A 9,680-nucleotide genomic window follows, 5' to 3' on the forward strand; every position below is an offset into this window, starting at 1 on the left:
CTGTGATAGTTTTTATTGATGATATTCTGGTCTACTCCAAGACACAGGAGTAGCATGAGGAGCATCTGCGAGAGGTTTTGGATACTCTGAGGAGGGAGAGCTTGTACGCCAAGTTCTCCAAGTGCGAGTTCTGGTTGCGCGAGGTGCAGTTTCTTGGGCACCTTGTCGACCAGAACGGTATTCTGGTTGACCCGGCCAAGGTGGAGGCCGTGATGATATGGGAGGTTCCGAAGTCTCCATCTGAGATTCGGAGTTTCCTGGGATTAGCCGACTATTATCGGAGATTCATCCAGGATTTTCTCCAAGATAGACGTACCTTTGAATCGGCTAACGAAGAAGGTCGTAGTCTTTCGTTGGGGGCCTGAGCAGCAGGCAGCGTTCGAGACACTGAGACAGAGATTGTGTGAGGCACCGATCTTAGCCCTGCCAGAGGGCGTGGAGGATTTTGCAGTATACTGCGACGCGTCTATTTCGGGCTTGGGCGCAGTACTGATGCAGAGAGGGCATGTCATCACCTACGCCTCGAGGCAGTTGAAGCCCCACGAGGCGAACTACCCAACACACGATTTGGAGTTGGGGGCGGTCGTCTTCGCCCTCAAGATTTGGCGACACTATCTCTATGGGGTTCGATGTACCATTTACACGGACCATAAGAGTTTGAGATACCTCATGGATCAGCCGAATCTGAACATGAGGCAGCGTCGGTGGTTAGATGTGGTGAAGGATTATGATTGTGAGATCCTTTTCCACCCGGGGAAGGCCAATGTAGTGGCCGATGCGCTTAGTCGTAAGGCAGTGCCGATCAGAGACATCTGCATGCGGATGACAGTAGTGACTCCACTGTTGGTGCAGATTCGAGAGGCCCAACAGGAGGCTATGAAGGAGGAACATCGGAAGAGCGAGCGTATTGTGGGACATGTTTCCTCCTTCGACTATGACAGCTGAGGATTATTGACTCTACATCGTAGGGTATGGGTTCCCTACCATGGGGGTGTGCGCCAGGTTCTGATGGAGGAGGCGCACAAAACCCGATTCTCGATTCATCCCGGGGCAACAAAGATGTACAGAGATCTTCGACCCGATTACTGGTGGCCCTGCATGAAGCGGGATGTAGCTTGGTACGTAGAGCGGTGCTTGACCTGCAGGAAGGTCAAGGCCGAGCACCAGAGGCCACACGGCAAGATGCAACCGTTAGACATTCCCATGTGGAAATGGGAAGATATTACTATGAACTTCATCACCAAGCTTCCCAGGACTGCACGGGGAGTGGATTCGATTTGGGTGATCGTGGATCGGTTGACCAAGAGTGCCCATTTAATACCGATCCAGGAGAGCATTTCAGCCGAGAAGTTGTCCAACATCTATATCCGAGAGGTAGTAGCTCGGCACAGAGTGCCACTTTCGGTGATTTCAGATCGAGACGTGCGGTTTACTTCCAGGTTCTGAAAGAAGTTTCACGACGAGTTGGGTACTCGTCTGCACTTCAGCACAACGTTCCACCCGCAGACGGACGGTCAAAGTGAGCGGACCATCCAAACTTTCAGGGATATGCTGCGGGCATGCGTTCTAGACTTCGGTGGTAGCTGGGATACCTATCTTCCATTAGCTGAGTTCTCTTACAACAACAACTATCACGCGAGTATCGATCGTCCTCCCTTTGAGATGTTATACGGTAGGAAGTTCAAGACCCCGATATGTTGGGGTGAGGTGGGCCAGAGGGTCATGGGGAGCACCGAAGTGGTACTCAAGACGACAGAGAGGATTCAGCAGATAAGGAGCACGCTTCAGACTGCTCAGAGTCGGCAGAAAAGTTATACCGACAAGCGCCGCTCGGACCTGGAGTTCCAGGTCGGGGATATGGTCCTCTTGAAGGTGTCTCCTTGGAAGGGCGTCATCCGATTCAGGAAGCGGGGCAAGCTGGGCCCCAGGTATATTGGACCCTTCAGGGTTATTGCCCGGGTGGGCAAGGTGGCGTATAGGTTGGATCTTCCAGCGGAACTCAGTCAGATCCACAACACGTTTCACGTCTCCCAGTTACGAAAGTGCCTGGTGGACGACTCGGCGGTGGTACCCTTGGAGGACATTCAGGTGGATGACAGCCTGAATTACATCGAGCGGCCAGTGGCGATCCTCGACAGGAAGTCGAAGGACCTGAGGAACAAGAGGGTGGAGCTGGTGAAGGTGCAATGGCAGCACCGCAAGGGATCGAAATCGACTTGGGAGCTGGAGGAAGAGATGAGGGAGCACTACCCCGAGCTTTTTCCAGGTTCAGCAGCAGACTTCAAGGACGAAGTCTAAAATAAGTGGGGGAGATTTGTAACACCGGATTACTGATATGTATTTTATTTATGAATTTTATGTATTTTCTCTGGGACTCGACGAGTTGATGGCCCAACTTGTCGAGTAGAGACGGGATCCGCGGGAAGTTTAAGTGACCTACTCGACGAGTCGGGGACTGACTCGGCGAGTAGGCGCTGTTTGGACAAAACCCTAAATCTGAGGGATTGCACCCTATTTAAACGTCATTATAGCCCCAAACCAGCCCCCATCACCCCCAGAACGTTCCTTCTAAAAACCTAGTCTCCCCATAAGCGTTCTTGAGTGTTTCTCACCTTTGTGAAGGATTTTTGGTGCATCTAGAAGCTAGAAGAAGAAGAGTGAAGTTGAAGACTCAAAGGGGACAAAGTAGATCCAGAAGCTATCTTCCTTTTTGCACCTTTTCTGGTAATCAAGTTCTCAACTTGACCCTTTTATGTGTTAGATCTTAAAAGTCCCCAAATTGATGGTTTTGAGCTCAAAAACCGTGAATCCTTAGGGATGAAGCAGTTTTATCGATTCATATCTCAGATCTAGGTCTTAGAATCGAATGCATGGCATAATGATGCAAGATTTATGGCCATGATAGGCCATGCACCCCTTTAGACTCCATTTTTGGGTCCATTAAGCTTATACTCCCATGCATGCACGTAAAGTTCGTAACTTTACGTGCTAGATCGATTTTAGAAGCTCAGATCTATCTTTTGGATGAGTGTTGTACAACAAAAATCGAGAAAATAAGACTTGGACAACATCGACTCGACGAGTGTTCTTGGAACTCGACGAGTCCGAGGCTTGAGTCCCCATTCTGTCATGGTTCCAAAGGAACCCATTTGTGTGTTAGCAGAAGATTAGAAAAATCCCAAGGAGTGTTGTGACATTTTGAGAAAGAGCCATGATCTGGAAATCATAGGACTCGGCGAGTGTATGAACAGACTCGGCGAGTCCAAGGCAATCTCCCAACTTTTGAAGATGAACTCGACGAGTTGTTCATACAACTCGGCGAGTCACAGACAGGACATGTTAATTGGATGAAGGTGAACTCGACGAGTTGTTCATACAACTCGGCGTGTCGGATGAAGGTTAATTCGATGATATTATAGAAGGAGAACTCGTCGAGTCGTTGCTAAACTCGACGAGTGGAGTTGGGAAGGGGTCAATAGAAAGGGAAGGGACTCGACGAGTTGGCGGCCCAACTCGGCGAGTCAGGTCAACTGGAAGTTGACTTTGACCCCACAGGAGCAACTTACTGGTATTACAACAGATGTGTTGCTTAAACTTTTTGTGACAACACAGGAGCAACTTACTGGTGTGCCAATCCAATTTATCACTCACGTATGAAACACATTGCCTTGGATTATCATTTCGTTCGAGAAAAAGTTGCAGCTTGTACCTTTTGAGTTCAACACATAAACTTAACAAATCAACTCATCGATGCTCTCACTAAACCTCTCTCTTGTACTCCATTCTTCATATTACGATCCAAGATTAGAGTTTCCGATGGAACCTCAATCTTGCGAGGGCATATCAACACTATAACATCACAACCATAATTCAACAATTCAATTGTAACACCCATAAAAATCTTGCCAAATTTAAACTTTTTAAAATATTTTCTAAACCAATAATTATTAAAAAACTTGTTTTCAAAATGGTTTAGTGTCAGAGTATCTCAGAATCAAAACATAAAAATATATAGAGGTGCACGATCACGCATTCGCCTTCCCGCGATCATCAGAAGTACCTGAAACAAAATCAACAACTGTAAGCCCGAATCTTAGTGAGTTCCTCCAAAATACCAACGCCATACAAATATAACCATATCATATAAACAAACACAACATGCATAATAAGCCATCATGTAACATCCAGATTTTTCAGGTATATTATGGTGTATTTTAATTTGAAGATTTGTGGAGAGACTCGACGAGTTGAGGGTCCAACTCGCCGAGTCAAGTCGAGATATTCGCAGGGAATTAATGAGTGGACTCGACGAGTCGGGAAACTGACTCGCCGAGTAGATGCTGGGCAGAGAAACCCTAATTTCATGGGGCTGGGGCCTATATAGGGAAACTTATGCCCTATTTCCGCCTCATCAGTTATCCTACACCCCTGATAACAAACCCTAATTGCTATTTGAGCTAGAGAGTGAGAGAGAAGCTCATTTTGAGGTTCTTGTGCATCATTTGATGAAGAGGAGGAGGTTATCAAGCAAGGAGTTGGAGGAGAGGTTGTTGGGTCCAGTGATTTCATGTCCAGAGCTCTTGAGGAAGGTATGAAAGTCTTCACCTTTCCTCTTATTTTGGATAGATCTCATATCTATGGAGTTTTAGGGCTTTTGCCATCTTTTGTTTGGGTCCTTGAGTAGCATGAGTTATCAAGAAGTCTAGACCTCAGATCTGGACCTTGTGAGATCCCTAGAGTCTAGATGTCCCAGCTTTATTCATCCATATGAGGGTTTTTGGGCTTAATCATTCATAAAGGGCGTGTATTGGCATTTTGGAGCAAATACATCATGCATAAATGTAAAGATCGACGCTTTACGTGATTATTGAGCCTTGTGATAACAGATCTAGTGTTGGGAGTGATAGATCTGTTTTAAATCGTCTGAATGAGCAATGGGTCTGAATGAACTCGCCGAGTCGATGAGCCGACTCGAAGAGTTGGTTAGGGTTTATCCCAGAGAGCTGAATCATGCGATAGCTCGGCGAGTTGGGGGTCAACTCGACGAGCTGAGCTGGACTTCCACGAGACTTCAGAGGAAATGAATGGACTCGACGAGTCACAAGGGTGCACTTGGCGAGTCGGGTCAAACATGGACTGTTGACTCGAGTTTGACTTATGTTGACTTTAGGGTTTAGTCAACATGAGTAATGGAGACCATGCATGGAGGGGTAAAATGGTCTTTTACCCAATTCGAGAGGTAGAGAGAAAAGGATAACATGTGGTTACTTAGAGTCGAGAATCGAGTATTAATTAGAGATATTTACCCTATGTGTTAGGCGGTGGCTAGTTCGAGGATATTTGCTTGCTTGTTTGCAAGGTGAGTCTCCTCACTATACTTACCATGAGTGGTATTTTGTGTGACTGAGATGTCTTATGTGTTTATATTGTGTATTGTGATATCATGCATAATTTCTTTGTGATTTATGTTGTATATTACTCAGAGTCATCAGAGTTAGGACCGGAGGGTCCACCAGAGTACGAGACCGGAGGGTCCTCACTTAGACCGGACCGGAGGGTCCAACAAGTAGTGAGACTGGAAGGTTCTCACTTAGACCGGACCGGAGGGTCCAACGAGCTGTGGGACCCGAGGGTCCCACTGAGACACATTGACCGGAGGGTCTTCCAGAGCTATAGCCTCGAGTGGCTAATTATTTGTGCATGGTATTTTGGGGAACTCACTAAGCTTTGTGCTTACCGTGTTATGTGTTATGTGTTTCAGGTTTTCTCAGGATCGCGGGAAGGCACCGGCTTGATTGTACACAACAGAGAAAAAGCTATGTTTTGAGGATCCTGGATTATTAATCAAACAATTATGGAGTTGTGTTTTATAAAATTAAATAAATGAGATTTTTATGAAATGTGTTATGAGAATTATATGATTTTAAAAATGAAAAATTTATTCAAAAATTTACGGTGTTACACATCAGTCTGACTGGACCACCTCACAGGCTATCAGTCTATCTAGACTGCTCTTCGAGCCTTCGGCACGTCTGGACTGCCTCTCAGGGCCTTCAGCCTATCCGGATCGCTCGTCAGGCCTTCGGCCTGACTAGTATGCCCTAACCGGGTCTGCAGTCTATCCGGTCCGCCCTGGGTATCTTGGCCTACAACACAAAGCAGGACCTGCCTTAACCCGATCCCCCAAACCAACAAACATGTGCACATAAATATCATATGCTAGCTAGCATGTACAGATAGTCATACAGATCTAACAGATCACTAACATGGTAACCATCCTATAGCCAGGATATCGATCTAACCGATCACTAACATAACAACCATCCTATACCCAGGATACCGATCTAACAGATCACTAACATAGCATAATCCAATAACCAGGATATCGATCTAACAGATCACTAACATAGCATTATCCTATATACCAGGATATCGACCTAACCATGTCACTAAGCATATCACCATCCTAACTACCAGGATGCAAATCAGTAAGCATATCGTGCAATAACTCGAATACAAATCCGAAAAGGGTCGGACATGGTGCCTTAGACCCTGTTGATATAGTGAGGAGAACTCACCTTGCAAGTAGTGTTGAACTAGACAAAAAGTCTCCAACCGCTGTCTCATTGAAAACCCCAATCTATTCAAAATGACAAATACTAAGTCAACATATGGGATATCAATCATGACTAAGGGTCCACATAGTCCATTTTTGCCTTTTATCTAATTTGGGCCAAGGCCCAATATCAAATTCACTATCCAAAAGTCCATATAATTGGGCCCCAACTCCCAAATCGGGCCTCATTCTAAGATCTATACCACTAATGGCCCAAAACATATTTATTCAGAAAGGCCAGAAAGGCCCATGACCAATTGGCCCAAAAAGGGCGTCCAATACCGAAGCCCAAATCGTCAAAAGCCCAATAGAGGGCGTACGCGGGGCGTACTTCTGTTTTGTGTTGACCACCATCGGGGTGGGTAACTCCGTACGCTAGGCGTACAGAAATTACGCGGGGCGTAAGCAAGGTTTTGCCAAAACCCTAATAAATGCTTAATGGCTTAAGCACTTAAGCTCAAACTTCAGATCCATCGAACAAATGTGCCTTAGAACCATAAAGTCTTGAACTTTAAGACTTTGGACGTCCAGAAAGTTCCTAATACATGGTCTTAACCCATTAAGACCCTTCTACTACATGCATGGGACACTTTCAGCCTTTGGGACATCATTTTTATCACTTAGGACCCTTTCTAGGGTCTGAAAGGACAACTTATCTCGTTCAAAACATAACATGCACCAACTTGGGACTTTTGGGACAAGAAATGGTTTCATAAAGCTAGCATGGCAAGATGTACATCATACAAGCTTAAAGGTTGGAGCTTTTTACCTCCTGAAGCTTCTAGAGCACAAAGAAACCACAGATCTACAAGCTTGTCTTCCTTCTCCAACTTCTTGATGCAACACCTTCTTCTCCAACTACTCAAAACATACAGTTTAACTCACATACTCAAGAAAAGGGTTGGGGTTTGGGGAAAACGACTCAAAATTATAGAGGCTGAGATGATGGAGGGTTTTGAGCTCGTTAGGATGTTTATATAGCACTCAAACCCTAAATATTAGGGTTTCCATCTGACGCGAGTACGCCTAGCGTACACAAGTGTACGTCCAGCATACTAGGGCGCGCCTAGTACGCTTAGCGTACTAGTCTTGTTCTCAAAGTTGCAACTTTAGCCCTTAGGCTCCTCATGGGTCGACTCTTCTAACCCCAGGAACTATGAATGACAAAATAATAATAATAGAAGAGAGGATTCGAAAATACCTGTAAAACCTCGGGATGTTACATCAATTCTCCAAAATAGAATATTCTAGAGTTTTTTCATTTGTCAAATATTGTTGTACGTTCCTTGTATATCCTTATTTTGTCTCCTATAATTGTGCATCCTTCACTACTTATATGTATTTTATCATTGGAATGAATCAATTAAACATTCAACATTCATAAAAACAATACCAAAACTAATATATTTCAGTTATGATGAAGGAAGCAAGGATGCCTTGATATAGACCGTTGCAAAACCCGATAGCAACACCCAAATGGTAGTGCACTTTGGAACAGTAGACAGATGTAGCATTGAACTTTGCCATAGCCCGTATAAAACATGTAAACTGAACAAATAGCAGCCAAAAGACTGGACAAATTATCTGAAATGTCATATGTATACACCAAATTAGCCTCCAATAATGGTAGGGAACTTTGGGACAATAGATAAGTATAGAATTAACTTTGGTCTTCAAACTGTGTAGATTGAAAAAAAACAACATATAAAAATCAGACTGCAACACCCACATCAAATGCATTAAACTTTTGGGACCATAACTAAATAAAGCAACAGACTTTGATCTCTAAACCAACAAATAGTAGCAAAATTTAATCTTTCAGCCAACATTCGTAGAAAAACATTATGACATAACATGCATCTCCAAAATGGCCTAAACGTTTTTGCCTTTTTTAGTGAATTTTAAAAAAATTTAATAAATAATAAATAAATGAACATAATAAAAATAATAAATAATATCATGTAATTATTAATATACAAATTTGAAAATGATAAAAGTTAGACCAAGGATTGACTCAATTATGTAAGATTGGGATTAATAAGTCATAGAAATAGTGGGGAATGACTAAATATGAAATTGCTCAATGTCTAGTTAAAAGACTTATAAGATGGTGGTGATATTGCAAAATTAAAAGTTATATGGCCAAATTTGGGATAAGGAGAAATTGAAATAAGACCTAAATCTACCACCCTCTCATTTCTTCTTCGATGTGTTTTTGGGAGCTTCAGAGGAGATACATGTCGATTTTGAGAGATTCCACCCATTGAGATTGGATTCAAGGAGATTTAAAGCAAGTGAAGCTACATCTAAGGTCTTCTAGTGTTGCAAGGTAAACATCCTTCACAAAAACCATTTTATGTTGAACTAGGGTTAGGTGGGAAGAGATAATCCAAATTTTGTTGAAAGATTTTAGAAAGGGTTAGTTTTCTAATCTATATTATGGTGTTTTACATGGTTCTAAGCGTAAAACATTATCCATATTGATGAATTTAAGTCTGGGTAAAACCAACTATGAACCCTAGTTATGGAGTCATGAGTAATGGAGTTAATAAGCATGCAATTCATGGAATTCTCTGATCATATGGTGAATTTGATGCATTAATCACAAGATGGGTGCTCAAACATATGAAATATGACGATATAGGGTTTCATTGAAAACCTATGATATTATGATTTTGATTCCAATGTTTTGATTCAAAAATTTGTTGGAATCATCAATCATTAAAGAACTGGATCATGTAAATGGTTCGATTTGGAATAATGGGTTGATGAAAACAAGATTTGGAAGTTATTTGGAAGAAAATGTTGTAAAAAAGTTTTGAGTTGAATCTACTCTAGAATTACCCATTACAACCCACGGTTCCAATGGAATTAGACATTCCATAACTTAATATGACAATTAGGAAGTGAAATAAGATCTTATGATTGATTAGGAAGCTTATAGATAATGATGGAATTAATTTAGAGCTTATTCGTTAAAGAGAATGATGAATGTCCATAAGGGCTTCCTTATAGCTCTTGTGAAGTCCAAATAACTTAATCATTTACTCAAAATTATAAAAAA

This window comes from Lactuca virosa, chromosome 5 (assembly GCF_052849685.1).
Source record: "Lactuca virosa cultivar CGN04683 chromosome 5, Lactuca_virosa_CGN04683_v6, whole genome shotgun sequence".
NCBI lineage: Eukaryota > Viridiplantae > Streptophyta > Magnoliopsida > Asterales > Asteraceae > Lactuca > Lactuca virosa.